The following is a 16,302-nucleotide window of genomic DNA, read 5'->3' on the forward strand; positions in this document are numbered from 1 at the left end:
AAAACACACAGCGAATGAACACAGAGAGCAGACAACTGGGGCGGCAGGTGGGGGGGGGGGGCGGGAAGAGGGGAGAGAAATAAATAAAAAATGAAATCTTAAAAACAAGAACAACAACAAAAAAAGAGGATTGATTGTAGACCTTTGTGTTGTGCAAAAATAAACACTGTAACAGTGTAGTTCAGTTTTAAAGGAGTTTAAATACAGAGTGGCACATTAACTAAATGGAATTATGCTGGAATAATATACCTGAAGAGAAACATCTTTTAAAAATAATATATGGATAAGTTGCAGGATATCTGTGAAAAACCTGAAATTGTATGCATTTTGCATGTGCATATATTTTTTCCAGAAAAAAGGTTCAAAACATTTTATTATATTCTCAATGGGATCCATGATCCCCAAATAGTTAAAATCTTTCAGATTTAAAGTAACATTGCTAAAGACCTGAAAATCAAAATAAACCACAATCCAATGTGTCAGAATTGAAGAATTACTGGATTTTAAAATATAATAGGCACTTTCACACCCTTTAAAAGCAATTACATTAAAGAAAGGAAGGGAAATGTATCAAGTTCAAGCCATGTTCAGACAAGATGACAATTCTCTAGTGAAGAGAGGCTCCAAATAATTTCCTCAACAAAATAACTTCTGAAAGCTTCCAACTTCAGAGGAAGCCAAGCCTAGTTAGTTCAAGCTGCTGCTGTCAAAAATCAGGAAGGTCTCTGGTTTCAGCCAAGATTCAGCTCCTATTTTACTTCAGGCAACTACAAAGATCATTGTAAGGTTAAGAGAAATAAATAAAACCTATGGAGAAGGAGAGGCAGCGTCATCATCGTTTTCAATTTGGTTCAATTTGGTTCAGCTTTATGCAGCGTCCAAAGAAATTTATGCTTTCCTGAATTAAAAAGTTCCTAATACATTTAACATTAGACATAAAAATTGGCTCAGTCTCCTCAGCTCCACACACAGTAGACACAATACCAAACACAGAAGGTTCTTACTGTGTGCTAAGAACTGTTCTTAGCACTTTATTTATTCTGGCTCATTAAACTGAGGACATGCCTTCTGGAGGGCACATGATTCAACAGGCACCCTAGCTGAATTACTAGTTTGCTTTTTCACCATAGCTGCTACTAGACCTGACTTTTTATAAAAGTTATGTACCACTTGCTGCGGAGTTTATTGTACAATTAGACTATAAATTTTCACCTCTTTGGAGATAAGTAACCATGCCATCACACCCCAATCCCAAGCAAAATCCTCAGTCCAGGTTTCCAAGCAGTCAACCACTGTACCACAAAAAGTTCACAATGTAATAATTTCAAGTTTATAAAAATATATTTGGAATGACACACATAACTTTTTAATTACTAAACAGAAAAATAAGTATTTCCAGGGACTCTATAATAGCAGAGATAATCATTATAAGTTACGAGGCTTATAAATTTTTATCTGAAAAACTCTCTAGGCAGTTAGGGAAGTTTAAGACCAAACATACTGTGCTATAAGCAAATGTTGAAAAAGGTGATAAATTAGTGAGAAACTAGTTCTATCATAAATTATATTATAAAGTGTATCAGTCAGCCAAAGGGGTGCTAATACAAAATACCGAAATTGGTTGGTTTTTATAAAGGGTATTCATTTGGGGTAGGCGCTTACAGATACTAGGCCATAAAGCATTAGTTACTTCCCTCACCAAAGTCTATTTCCACGTGTTGGAGCAAGATAGCTGCTGATGTCTGCGAGGGTTCAGGCTTCCAGGGCTCCTCCCTTCCTGGGTCTTGCTTCTCTCTGGGTTCAGGGTTTCTCTCTTCCTGGGGCTGGCTTCTGTTTCCCCTGTGCGCTTACTTCCCAGGGCACCAGCTTAAGTCTTCAGCATCAAACTCCAACATCAAAACCCCTCAACTCTGTCCTTTGCCACGCCTTTTATCTGGGAGCCTCCACCCACTAAGGGGTGGGGACTCAATGCCCTAATGACGTGGCCCAATCAAAGCCCTTATCATAACTTAATCACACCCAAGTACAAACCAGATCATAAACATAATCCAATATCTATTTTTGGAATTCATAACCATATCAAACTGCTACATAAAGTTACGACAAAAGAGTAGGATACTAGCACAGGAATAAACAAACCAGTGGGAAAAAGAAAAAGCCCACAGATAAACACTAATATGTGTAGGTATTTAGCATGAATTGAAAGCAACATCACAAGACAGTGAGAAAGGGAATGCTTATTCAATAAATAGGGACTGGAACACCTGCCTAGTTTAAAAAATAATAATCTATCTAGTCAGATCCTCACCTGACACTAAAATTCTAGACGAAATGAAGTTTTTAAAAAATTTTTAAGATTCCGGGAAGGTGGCATCTGAGTAGGCAGGAAGAGCTCAACTCTCTCATAAGAACAATGAAGGAAGACACTCAACAAACATAAAGAACAATTGATTTACTTGGCAAGGGAGATGCCACGATGACGAAGGTGGTTTCCCCGGGCAAGGCTGGTGCACTGCACTGGGGACCCACTAAGCTCTGCAATTTTCCCACATGGGGGAAACCCAACTGCATAATTTGTGTTGGTGGGGGATTGTGCGCACGCTTCCCCCTAACTAAAAAAAAAGAAATAAAAAAGAGGAAAAAAGAAGAAAAGAACAATTTATGAAAGCCTGCAAAAGAAAAGTAACAGACTTATGGGAAGGAAAGACACAACAGATGAGATAAAAAACACACTGGAGGCATAAACAGCAGATTTGAACTGATGGAGGACAGAATTAGTGAAAGTGAGGAAAGAGCACACAAACTTGACAAGGCAGAACAGAAAGAGAAAAGAATGGGGGGGGGGCGGGCGGGAATGGAACGGGGTCTCAGGGAATTGAGTGACAACATGAAATGCATAAACATACACATTATCAGTGTCCCAGAAGGAAAAAGAGAACAGAAAAAGAGCAGAAAGAGTATTTGAGAAAATGACTGAAAACTTCCCAATCCTTAAGAAAGATATAAACATCAATATCCAAGAAACAACACACCCCAAACACGATAAAGCCAAAGAGACCTACCCTAAGACACCTACTATTCAAAATGACAAATATCAGGGATAAAGAGAGGATTCTGAAAGCAGTAAGAGAAAAGCAAAACATCACATACAAGGGAAACTCGATAATATTAAGTGCCAACCTCTCATCAGAAACTATAGAGGAGAGAAGTGGTATGATGTATTTAAGATACTGAAAGAGAAAAACTGCCAGCCAAGAATTCTGTATCCAGCAAAACTGTCCTTTAAAAATAAGGGTGAGTTCAAAGTCTTCACAGACAAACAAAAACAGAGAGTATATTACCAAAAGACCAGAATTACAAGAGATACTCAAGGGAGTGCTACAGCCTGAAAAGGAAAAGACTTGGAGAAGAATGTAGAAATGAAGATTATCAGGAAAGGTAACTAAAAGGGTAAAAAAGATAATCATGACAAAGGAAAGCCAAAGGATAAAATGGATGAAGTAACATTTTTTATCCATTCTGTTCATCTATGTCTGACATAAACTAACAGACATAGACATAGATGAACAAAATGGATTAAAAAAATACAAGCCGTCTACATGCTGTCTACAAGAGACTAACCTCAGACACAAGGATACAACCAGACTGAATGTGAAAAGTTGGAAAAAGATATTCCACGCAAATAGCAATCAAAAAAGATCTGGAGTAGTGATATTAGTATCAGACAAAAGAGATTTCAAATGCAAAGCTGCTATAAGAGATGAAGAAGGTCACTATATATTAATATATGTTATATTAATAAAAGGAGCAATTCACCAGGAAGAAGTAATTATAGTAACTATAAGAAATATTTTTGCACCTAACCTGGGTGTCCCAAGACACATGAGGCATACACTGGCCAAACTGAAGTGAGAAATCAATGTCTCTACAGCAACAGCTTAAAATTAGAAATGACACAAGAATGATTAAGTACAATAAGGCACAGTCAGAATGCATTACACATCTTTTTAAATGTTTATAATAAGAAAAGAATGTGTAATTATGAAAAATGCATATTTTACAATGTTCAGTGAAAAATCAGGATAAAAGGATATATAATTTGGGAGAAAAACAATATATACAACACATTAAAACTTGAAAGGAAAAATACTGTGAAATTAACAAAGGTTGTGGCTGGGGTCTAGGCTTCTGAATTATTTATTTTTAAGCATTTTTCTAATTTTATTAACCTAGCATTAATTCGTAATCAAAAATTATTCTCAAAGTAGAAATAATTTAGCCTTAAGTTACAGCATATTTGCTTACTCATAACAAATTGTTATTTTCCAAACAGGGTGTTATTTGATCATCTTTCTGATCATTTCTCAAAACCTTATCCAAACAAAATTCGCTTGGTTATATTCTTTCTCCATTTTATTTGCTGTCAACTTCTCCCTGAAAAATGCATATTTAGTGGGAATCAAGTTTTTATTTCACAAAGTATAAAATTATTGATTTAAAAGCAACATTATCACACCACATCAAAAAGACCCATGGAATAACAAAAAAAAAAAATTAGTTAAATGTATACTTCCTATACATTATATTAACTTCCTTTGTCCCATAAAAATATGGTATTAATTGAATGACACATTCAACTACAGCAACCAAAATGCATTTCGAAGCTACAGCTTGCAAACTGTAAACATATATATCTCCTCAGTTTGTAACTATGGCAGATTCACATTTCTTTGGTTTATGTTTAACTTTTTTTAAGTGTACATTTTCAAACATACACCAAAAGAGAGAATAAGGGAAGCATAAGAGTGAACCCTTATGTACCCATGATCCAGCTTCAACAATCACAAATTATCAATATTTTGCCCTTGAGAAGAGACTGGAATATTTCAAAACACATCTTTGACACAATCAGATAACTATTTCTGGCTAGAAAACCTAGAAGTTGTAAAGAGCTTGTCTATTACACCTTATTACAGTATTGAAGACATTAAACTGGCTATGGAGCACAGTTAAGTTAGTATCAGTCTTTGAGAGCTAGAAGGCAACGGGCTGCCGGCTCTTCTTGCCTTCGTTCTGCGGGGCTTGGGCCGGTGGCACCCACCGCGCCCGGAGCCGCTGCAAGGCGGCACCTGAGCCTGGCCCGGCCGTCCAGAACCAGCCCGCACTCCAACAGGCCACCATGGGCCATCCGTCGTGGGGGCTGGCTCAGCAGACCACCTGCCACCGCCCTCGGGCCGAGTGCCACGCCGAGGCCAGCCCCTCCCCGTGACAGCCGGCCTCCTGGCCACCCCGCCTCCCATCACAAGAGCCTCCCGACCTCACACCCTTCTGGAAACTAGTTCAATTAAGAAGTAAAAAATGGGAAAAAAAGGTAAAAAAAAGAAAACCAACAACACACACACAAAATACAAAAGAAAGAAAATGATTAAAAAAGAAAAGTAATTAGAAAAAAGGAAAAGGAAATGAATTTCCCCAATGATGGATGCTTTTGTTTTACCTCGTGAGGACCTGACATTTTCCAAAATACTGTATACTCAAGCAGAATCTATAAATTAATCAAAGCTCTTCTTTCTAGTAAAAGGATAGATGGTTTCACAAGAGTGTCTTCAAAGGAATGAATTTAATTCATTGTTATGCATTCTTTCAAAACTCCTTATGCAGAGAATATATTATTGCATGCAGCTGAAAACTTGGGCCTTTTAGCATATAATCAATAAACACAGAACAGAAAGCTTAGCTCATTTCCTAACTGTGATTTCAGTAATAAAGTTCAGAAAGAGGTGGTAAAATGTTCCATCCGCTCCCTTTATGATGATTACCCATGTCTTCTTGTGACTCTAAAAAGGCATTGCCCTTTTGTTTCTTAATTCTAAGAAAACAAATCAAGATTTTTAGCGAAAAACTGTGAATGAAACCTAAGATTAAGAGTTTTAAAATTATTTTAGAAAGCAAATTTAACTATAGTAGATATGTATTCTCTAGAAAAAAAAGTATTTTTGGACATTTTGGTTTCCATAAGAGGCCATTCTTAATTTCAGAGGAGAATTTTGTTACCACTGGGAATTCTAGAGGCTTTGCAGAACATCATTAAGAAACCGATGATTTATGAAATAAAGACATTCTGAATCCTTCAGTGGGGTCGGTTTTCTTAACAAAATATAAAATGGTGAGTAAAATAGTGCCCAAATCAGTAATATTCCTTAAAGAATATTGGCAGATATATAAATTAGTACAGCCTAAAGGAAGGCAGTTTGGCAACATGTACTGCAAAGTTAAACATCATGCCTTTTAAAAGTTTGTATGGAGGCAGACTTGGCCCAGTGGTTAAGGTGTCAGCTCTGTGTGTGTGCAGTGCCACTTCTGGGCAGGGCTGTGCTTTTTTCGCACAGGGCGGCTCTCCTTGCAGGGCACACTCCTTGCTCATGGGGCATCCCTATGCGGGGGACACCCTTGCGTAGCATGGCACCCCTTGCACACGTCAGCACTGCGCATGGGCCAGCTCACCACATGGGTCAAGCGGTCCTGGGTATCAAACCCTGGACCCTCCATATGGTAGGAAGATCCTCTATCAGTTGAGCCATAACTGCTTCCCTCAACTGCCTTTTTTTTTTAAGATTTATTTTTCATTTATTTATCTTCCCCTCCCACCCCATCCCTAGTTGTCTGCTCTCTGTGTCCATTCGCTGTGTGTTCTTCTGTGACCACTTCTATCCTTATCAGCGGCATCCAGAATCTGTGTTTCTTTTTGATGCATCACCTTGCTGTGTCAGCTCTCCGTGCATGTGGTGCCATTCTTGGGCAGGCGGCACTTTCTTTCGTGCTGGGTGGATTTCCTTATGGGGCACTCCTTGCCCATGGGCTCCCCTACACGGGGGACACCCCTGCGTGGCAGGGCACTCCTTGCGCACATCAGCACTGCACATGGGCCAGCTCCACACGGGTCAAGGAGGCCCGGGGTTTGAACCGCGGACCTCCCATGTGGTAGACGGATGCCCTAACCACTGGGCCAAGTCCGCTTCCCTCTCAATTGACTTTTGACAAGGGTGCCAAGGCACTCAATGGGGAAAGAACAGTCTCTCCAACAAATGGTGCTGGGAAAACTGGATATCACACCATACACTAAAATTAACTCAAGATGGAGAACCTAAACATAAAAGCTAAAATTATAAAACTCCGTGGTAGCTTGGAGAAACATACCCAGAAAAACACGTTCTTCACCTTTATCCCTTCCTGTGGGTGAGAACCCACGGCACACTCGCTTCAGTTAAGGTGTGGCCCAACTGAACGAGGCTGGCGTGAATCCTGTCACTGGACGCCTTGCAGAGAAGGCCAGAGAGAGACAAGCAGAGGGCGCACCCAGAAGCTCAAGGCAACAGAAGCCAGGAGAGCAGGGAGAAGAGGCCACCGCATGCATCGCAGGTGGCAGAAGGGCCCAGGACCAAGGACCCCGCGGCCAGCCCAGCATGCAGAAGTCTCTGGGCAGACACCAGGACTTTGCTGAAGCCTCGAGCTGGACTTCTCCAAGCCTCAAAACCACAAGCCAATAAACTTCTGTTGTTTAAACCAACCCAGTGGACAGTACCTGTTTTAGCACCTAGGAAACCAAAACACAGGGAAATATCTTTAGGGCCCTGAATAGGGCAGTGGATTCTTACACTTTACACAGAAGCATGAGCAACAACAACAAGAAAGATGAACTGGAGTTCATAAAACTTAATGACTTTTGTGGCATCAAAGGAATTATCAAGAAAGTGAAAAGACAATAAAAGAATAGATCAATAACCCAACTTAAAAATGGGCAAAGGATTTGAAAAGACATTTCTCCAAAGATATGCAAATAGCCAATAAGCACATGAGAAGATGCCCAACATCATTAGCCATTGGGGAAATGCAAATCAAAACCATAATGAGATACCATCTTACACTGATTGGAATAGCTACTTTTTAAAAAACAGAAAATAACAAGTGCCAGTAAGGATGTAGAGAAACAGGAATCTCAGGACATTGTGTGAATGGAAAATGGTGCAGCCACTGTGGAAAAGTTTGGTGGTTCCTCAAAATATAAACCATAGAATTACTATATGGCCTGGCAACCCTACTTCTAGGTACAGACACAAAAGAACTAAAACAGGGAGTCAGGCAGGTTTCCGCACAACAATGTTTAGAGCAGCATTATTTACAACAGCTAAAAGGCATCACAGTAACCCAAGTGTCCGCAGGCAGATGAATGGACAAATAAAACGTATACACTCACAATGGACTATTTCATTCAGCCTTAAAGAGAAATGAAGTTCCAGTACACACTGCATCACTGATGAGCCTGAGTGAGATAGGTCAGGCACAAAGGGGTAGATGCTGTGTTATCCCACTTCCATGAAATGCCCAGACCCGGCAAATTCACAGGGCCAGGAAGTGGAGCACCGTCACCGGGCGGGGAGCAGGGGATGGAAGCGCAGCAGAGAGGCAGGGTTCCTGCTTGGGGTGATGAGAAAGTGCGAGGAATGGACCACGGGGAAGGTGGCACCATCTTGTGGATGTGATTGATCCCAGTGGATTATGCTTGGGAATGGCTGAGATGGGAACATTTATGTTCTATGTATGTTTCCACAATTCAAAAAGAGAGAGACACTGAAGAGACAATGACAACTGACTGTAACGCACGTTCCTAGACTGGATCTAATAATGGAGGAGAAAGGCCCAAGGGTCATTATTGGAACATATGAAAACACTGGAATATATGCTGTCAACTTTCCATCAATGTTAAATTTCTTGAATTTCATGGCTATACTACAGTGATTAACAAACGAATGTGTCTGTTCTTAGAAAACATACATGGAAGTAGTAAGTGTTCAAGTAGCATGACGTATACAACCCACTCTCAAATATTTAGGGAAAAAGATAGATGGACAGATGGACAGACACATAGAAAGAACGATACAGCAAAAGTAGCAAAATGTAAAAAACTGGTGGATCTGAGTATGTGGGTGGGGGAGTTCTCTGAATGGATTTTGTATTGTGTTTAAAAATAAAATGTTTAAAAATTACTGGAATGAAATCAAAAGAACAGTAAAACATGAAAACTGAATATCAGCTCTTATCCTACGGAGCTTGTAGACCTCCAGGGTACAACAGATTTTCTAGAACTAAAATTTGAATGCGAGAGCCAAATAACTTCTATTCCTAGTCTTTTAGTTTGTACCCAAGCTTCACAAACCTTTATTTGCATGGTTTACTCCGACCCATGAGGGCTCAGGCTTCCTGGTTCTCCCTTCCCAGGCTCGCTTCTCTCCGGGCTCAGCTGCTCAGCTCTCTCCACAAGGCCAGCTGTGGACTATCAGGCGATCGGCTCGTCTCTCTTCCCAGGGCCTCTGCTCCTCTGTGTGCTTGCCTCCCCGGCTCCAGCACTAAGACTCCAGCGTCCCTTCTGTGGTGCACTTTCCCTGTGAGTGCCACCCACCAAGGGAGCGGGATGCGGCTCCTACCGCCTCTCTAATCAGAGCCTTAATCACTATTTAATCAAGTAAAAGGGAAACCTCTGAATCCAATATAATCTAACATACCCAGAGGGTCAAACCACTTACAAACAATCCAATAGCTATCTGTAGAAATGACAAACAATATCAAACTGCTAAACCATTCACAAATAAAAGAAGAAAGTTGTTATAATAGATAAAAATACATTTTGTACAGCACCATAAATCAACTCTCCCTTTTTGCCCCTCACAAAGGATTACCTTAATTATATCAGTAAAACCCAAACATGAATCAACCTCATGACTAATAATTTACCATGCATCAATTTAGCAATTGAAAGTTTATTTTAATATTTGAAACTGTGGTTCTTCAAACTAGAAATCTCATGAATATAGACTGAAACTGATATTTATTAACAAATGCAGCTAACAAAATTTCATCCCCTCACTAGGAGTGATTAAAGAATATTCTGACTTCTATTTAATAAGCATTGTTGAAGCATATTATCTGTATAGGGAAAAGAAAATATGCTTATACCGGGAAACGGACTTGGCCCAGTGGTTAGGGCGTCCGTCTACCACATGGGAGGTCCGCGGTTCAAACCCTGGGCCTCTTTGACCCGTGTGGAGGTGGTCCATGCGCAGTGCTGATGCGCGCAAGGAGTGCCCTGCCACACAGGGGTGTCCCCCGTGTAGGGGAGCCCCATGTGCAAGGAGTGCACCCCGTAAGGAGAGCCGCCCAGCGCCAAAAGAAAAGTGCAGCCTGCCCAGGAATAGCACCACCCACACTTCCCATGCCGCTGACGACAACAAAAGCAGACAAAGAAACATGATGCAGCAAATAGACACAGAGAACAGACAACCGGGGAGAGGGGGGAATTAAATAAATAAATACATCTTTTAAAAAAAAAATGCTTATACTTTCAAATATCAAGTCAGCCAATAACCAAATACACCTAATTCAATGTAAACATGTCATTTGCAATAGAAGTTTTAACCATAAATGAAAAATAAAAAGTAAACTTTCTCTCATTCTAGTATTAACTGGTAATGCTTACTACTAGAGGAAGGGAAAAATAATCAGTCTACAACCTATTTTAGCTAAACATTTATGTTAATATTATAAACATATTATGTTATTAATGGCAAATTAAGCTACTCTAAGTTTTTTTTCCCCAAACAAATCAAATTCAAGCATAAGCTTAAGAACTGTGGACACAATGGAAGAAAAGCAAGGAAAGGAGAACACTGCCATCTACTCCACATTACAGGTCAAAACCAGAACCATTTCCTATTTGAAAGTATCCATTTTCCATTAGCTAGTCCAGCGACCTGCATTGTGATGGACATACTGCTTAAGCACATAAAGAAGCCAAAGCACAATTTTGGAATTATCTTCAGGCAAAGAAGAAAAAGAACACAAAAAATTTTAAACCCTACTACGTCCAATAGCTACGCGTTTTCAGAATTGACAGCAGTAATACACTGTTAGCAGGAAGGCTGGTCTGCTAACATTTTGTTTCATTGTTCAGCTTACAGTGTAGTAGAAATTCACAAACCTGACGGCATTTACTAATATGCTGAGCAATTCTATACTGAAGTAAATCAAGGACTTATGTTCAATGAAGTGGTGAAAGGAAGAGCATCAAGACATGCGGCCACCAGGGTTCACCCTGGCCTGAGCTTATCACCAAAGGGAAAAAATTGAGTATGAAGGATGGAGAGTGGAGAAGGAAAAAAGGATGCTATCTTACTTCACTGTCATCGTTCTTTACTGTTCTTGATAATACAGTCAGTAGGTTCTTCTCCTAAATGTTTTAAATGTGTTTACTGATACAGTCCTAACGTTAGAGTCCACGTGCTCTCTTGGCCCTTTTCCTCTTCTCCACCTACGTGCTCTCCCAAGGTGATCTCATCCAGCCTCGAGGATTTAAATACATCCATGAGTGTTTGTAGCAGCCCAGTCTCCCCTAGCCCCAGCTCCTACGTCTAACTGCCCACCTCACCTGCCCAGCAGGCTTCTCGCACTAACACGTCCTCCAACCACGCAACCCAGTCTTCCCCCTCGAAACTGGGGCAACTCCATTTTTCAAGTTGCTCAAATCAAAATTCTTTGGAGTCATCCTTGAGTTCTCCCTTTGTCTCTCAATCCACCGTTTGGTAATGCAATCTTTTTTTTTTTTTGAAGATTTTATTTATTTATTTATTTCTCTCTCTTCCCCGCTCCCCGCCCAGTTGTCTGCTCTCTGTGTCCATTCACTGTGTGTTCCTCTGTGACCGCTTCTATCCTTATCAGCAGCACTGGGAATCTGTGTCTCTTTTTGTTGCGTCATCTTGTGTGTAAGCTCTCCGTGTGCGGCGCCATTCCTGGGCAGGCTGCACTTTCTTTCACGCTGGGCAGCTCTCCTTACGGGGCGCACTCCTTGCGCATGGGGCTCCCCTACGCGGGGGACACCCCTGCATGGCAGGGCACTCCTTGCGCGCATCAGCACTGCGCACAGGCCAGCTCCACACGGGTCAAGGAGGCCCGGGGTTTGAACCGCGGACCTCCCATGTGGTAGGCGGACGCTCTAACTGCTGGGCCAAGTCCACATCCTGGTAACGCAATCCTATTGTTTCCATCCTCCTAACATACCCAGGAATTTGCTGCATCTCACCAGCTCCACTGCTGCCACCTGACCTGAGCACCACCCGCTCGCCTGCATTACTGCAGCAACCCCCATGGGGTCTCCTGCTTGCATCCTGGACTTGCACAGCTCCCAGAACGATCCTTCAGCACTGCCAATCACATGAACATTTTTTAAGTGGTGGTTTACTTTTTGTTAATTGCAAAATGTCAAATAAATACTAATTGGTATTATAAAACAAAACAAGAAACTAAACCAGGGGTCCTCCTGCTGCTGAAACCCTGCAGGGCTCCCCATCTGCCCAGAGCAAAAGCCGAAGTCCTCTCACTGACTCCAGGCGGCCCGTCGTGGCCGGCCCTTCTGTGCCCTCCGACCTCCCCCACCTATTACCCGTCCTCCTCGGCCACTCAGCTGGGCTCCTCAGGGTGCCTCAAACTCACCAGGCGGCCCCCCAACTCTTCTCTGTAATCCGCTTGGCTAACTCCCTCACTTCCTTCAAATCTCTGTTCAAAGTCAAAACAAGACCTACCCTGACCACCCCACATAACCCTGCGGCCAGCCCTTCTCCACACACACACACAAACACAAAATGTGACCTATTTAGAGGAGAGTGAGTCACGTACCCAGAAAAAACACGCTGAGTCGTAGCCCATCTTGTGGGCGGGAAGCCACAGTAAATGGGACCCGCTGAAGTTCTTTTAGTCTAAGATAAGGCCGAGTGAGTCAGGACGCACTCGGGACGGTCTTAATTCCACCGCTGGAAGTCTTCTACAGAGAAGGCCTGGGGCCCAGGGCTCCAAGTCAGAGGCGCCCTGACGAGAAAGCGGAGGCGCGCAGTGTGGCAGGAAAGCCAAGGTGCAGAGGCCGCCCAGGGCCCCACACCCCTCCTCCCGTGAGGCCTCAAGCCAACAGATGCCTGTTGTTAGAACCAGCCTCCAGGGAGGGGGCACGTGGGAGTCCCCTCTATTTTTTATACAACATTTATGTAATCTAACTTTAAAGAAAAAAAACCATTGTGTGGAATTTGTCATAGCAGCCTAAAAACTAAGACACTACCCTTGGTGAACTCATCTTTTCTTGCAAAGACCATGGGAAAAAGTACTAGAATTAGAGGGAGCGTTCCCATCACAAGCGGGACAGGAGATTAGCTGGGATTGCTGGTCAGGGCTCCAGTTATACTGAGGGACTTGAGAAGACAATCCTGTACGCAAGGAATGAGGAAAAGAGATCAGTTACCAAAAAGGAGCTATACTCAGAGACCATATCTGAGGCACAGATATACAGCTGTGGCACACTCAGGTAAGAATCTCATGGGATGGGAGTGGATGTGGTCAAGCAGTTGAGCACCTGCCTCCCACATGGGAGGTTCTGGGTTTGGCTCCCAATGCCTCCTAAGGAAGATAAGCATACAAAATGAGTTGGTGCAAAGAGCAGACACAATAAGCAGGGATAGATGTGGCTCAAGTGGCTGGGCACCTACCTCCCACATGGGATGTCCAGGGTTCAGTTCCCAGTACCTCCTAAAGAAGATAAGCAGACAACAAGAAGACACAATGAGCAGACAATGAGCAGAGACAAAAAACAGACACAGCGAGCAAACAATGAGCAGACAGCCAAGGGAGCCATGGGGGGAATCTCATGGGAGAAAAATCACAGTTTGAAGTATATAAAGCATTTATTTACCCTCATTACATGGTAAAAGACAAACAGCTCCACACACGAAAATAAATTATTCCTGCTCCACATGCTTGTAACAGTCTGTCTCTAAGGAGAAGGGCTTACCCAAGGTTTGACGCTTACTTTTTTTGGGTTTTCTGTATTTTTATTTTATCAATGCTTACTATTTTAGTCAGCCAAAGGGGTGCGAATACAAAATACCAGTAATTGGTTGGTTTTTATAAAGGGTATGTACTTGAGGTAGGAGCTTACAGATACCAGGCCATAAGGCATAAGCTACTTCCCTCCCCAAAGTCCGTTTCCACGTGTTGGAGCAAGGTGGCTGCCGACGTCTGCGAGGGCTCAGGCTTCCTGGCTCCTCCCTTCCAGGGTCTTGCTTCTTCCTGGGCTCAGGGTTCCTTCTTTCCAGGGCTTGCTTCTCTTTCCTCTGTAAGCTTACTTCCTGGGGCTCTCAGCATCAAACTTCAACATCAACACTCCACATTAAAAACCCTCCCACTCTGTCCTTCGCCATGCCTTTTATCTGTGGTGGGGGGGACTCAGCACCCTAAAGACGTGGCCCAATCAAAGCCCCAATCATAACTTAATCACGTCCAGGTACAGACCAGATTACAAACATGATCCACTATCTATTTTTGGAATTCATAACCATATTACACTGTTACACTTACCTTTTTAAAACAAAAAATGAGATCTGATTAGATAACATATGACCTCCTAAATTTAGTTTCATTTTTCAAAAAGGAAACCTAAAACTCTAATCTGTTTAGAATAACAAAGTGACAAACAGAAAAGATTCCATTTCAAGGGAGAACGAAAAAGCACTAATTTATTAGTGCCTTTATTATGTATTAGTAGGTCTAAGTGTACCTACTACTTCTCAGGCCTTGTGCTAGAGCTCAGACAAAAACATGAGTAAGGATATAGCCCAGTCAGGAGAGCCTCAAGAGTGTGGGGAGTGCAATCAAAATAGATTCAAACATCAAACAGGCAGTTTTCCTTCTTGATACACTTATCAATTATACTGAAAACGGCCACGTATCTTGACGTTCCCCTTGAGTTCAAGGCCCTGTGTTCATTCGACACACGTGCACTGGCGGCCTCTCTCCTGTGCATGGCACCGTGGCAGGTGCTAAGTCACTGTAAGGCTGAATAATGGGTTACGTTTATTGGGTGCTTCCGAGGAACCACAGACACTGTACATTCATCTTTATCAACCCAACAATGGACGGGTTTAGAGACAATAAACTAAGTCTCAGAGAGCATAAGATGCAAAATGAACACGTGGCAGAGGTGCGATTTAATCCTAGACACGGAGTGCCCAAAACCCACACCGTAACCACTGTGCTACACTGTCCCTTCCAGTCTGAGGACAGGGAGAGACACGTGCCTCAGGAGTGCCCAAAGTGTGCTGGACAGATGAGAGGGGCTGATTAAGTAGCCACGGGAAAAGGGGCACCTATTTTATACTCCCTCCAGGACAACTTAATTTTAAACATACAGACGGCTTGTAGTTTAAAATGATTTGTGTAATGATAGATTTACCAGAAAAATAAAATGAGTAATAAATGATGAAAACAGGTAATTGACTATTTTTAGCTTCTTTTCTACTCCGAAAAAACTGCTCTGTAAGAACGTCGATTTAATTACTTCAATGATAAGTCTTCTAATTTTGGCCTAACTCATGTGTTCCCAACACAGGGGAACAAAATCAGATGGCTTGTGATACAGCACACGCCTAAATACCATCTACATTCACCTAGAAGTTTTAAAGCGAATCCTGAAGAGTCGGCAGAAGAGCCTTCCTCAGCCGCGCAGCAGGCCTCCTCGCGTGCATGGCCGCACCAGGCCCCGCGGCAGGCGGGCAGGCGGCCAGGCCCGGTCCCTCACCTGGAAGGCGGCCAGGGGCCTCCTGACGGTCAGCGCCAGCCGGGCTTCTGGGAAGCTCCGGCCCCAGGAAGGCCATTGTTTCTCCAGCTGGAAGCCCAGAACAGACAAAGGAGCCGGAGCCAGGAGAAGAGAGGCCCAAGACGACACGACCGTTACTACAATCCATACCACACAAACTTACCCAACAAACAGCCTGTATTTTTCAACCCTGTTGTCACAATGTTAACCTACAAAAAGGAGATGACTGACCTGAATATTCTATTTTTAAAATCTTAACCTGTCACTCAACTAGGTAAAATCTCAGCAGCAGGTATGAACACAAACTGCCAATTCCTTTTTTAAATAATCATATTTTAACTTTAAGATAGTCCTATAGAACGGCACAATTTTGTCTTAAAACAGAAGTAGAAACAACCATTCAGTACAAAAAGAGTCTTGTGAGTTTTGAGAGGAGTTTTTAGATCAATATTTAAAACTTTCTGAATAATAAATCATAAGTCTAGTATCAAAGGTCTAAGGTAAGAGAAACTAATTTTAAAGTTAAAGGATTACTTATGATCTCTCTCTTGATCTATATTCTAAACGATTTACAAAAATTGCTGGAAAATTAATAAGTGTATAAATTTCTTTTATAA

General features: G+C 42.1%; 1 protein-coding gene and 1 non-coding gene across 5 annotated transcripts in view; one reads left to right on the forward strand and one right to left on the reverse strand.

Annotated features, from left to right (window-relative positions):
• Positions 1-16,302, reverse strand: part of DENND5B (DENN domain containing 5B) — a 205,063-nt gene that overhangs the window by 157,751 nt on the left and 31,010 nt on the right. The gene's annotated exons all lie outside the window — the stretch shown is intronic.
• LOC111760405 (U1 spliceosomal RNA) lies at positions 2,449-2,611 on the forward strand. Its single transcript, XR_002794102.1, has one exon. It is a non-coding gene; the product is annotated as a U1 spliceosomal RNA (small nuclear RNA).

This window comes from Dasypus novemcinctus, chromosome 20 (assembly GCF_030445035.2).
Source record: "Dasypus novemcinctus isolate mDasNov1 chromosome 20, mDasNov1.1.hap2, whole genome shotgun sequence".
Taxonomy (NCBI): domain Eukaryota; kingdom Metazoa; phylum Chordata; class Mammalia; order Cingulata; family Dasypodidae; genus Dasypus; species Dasypus novemcinctus.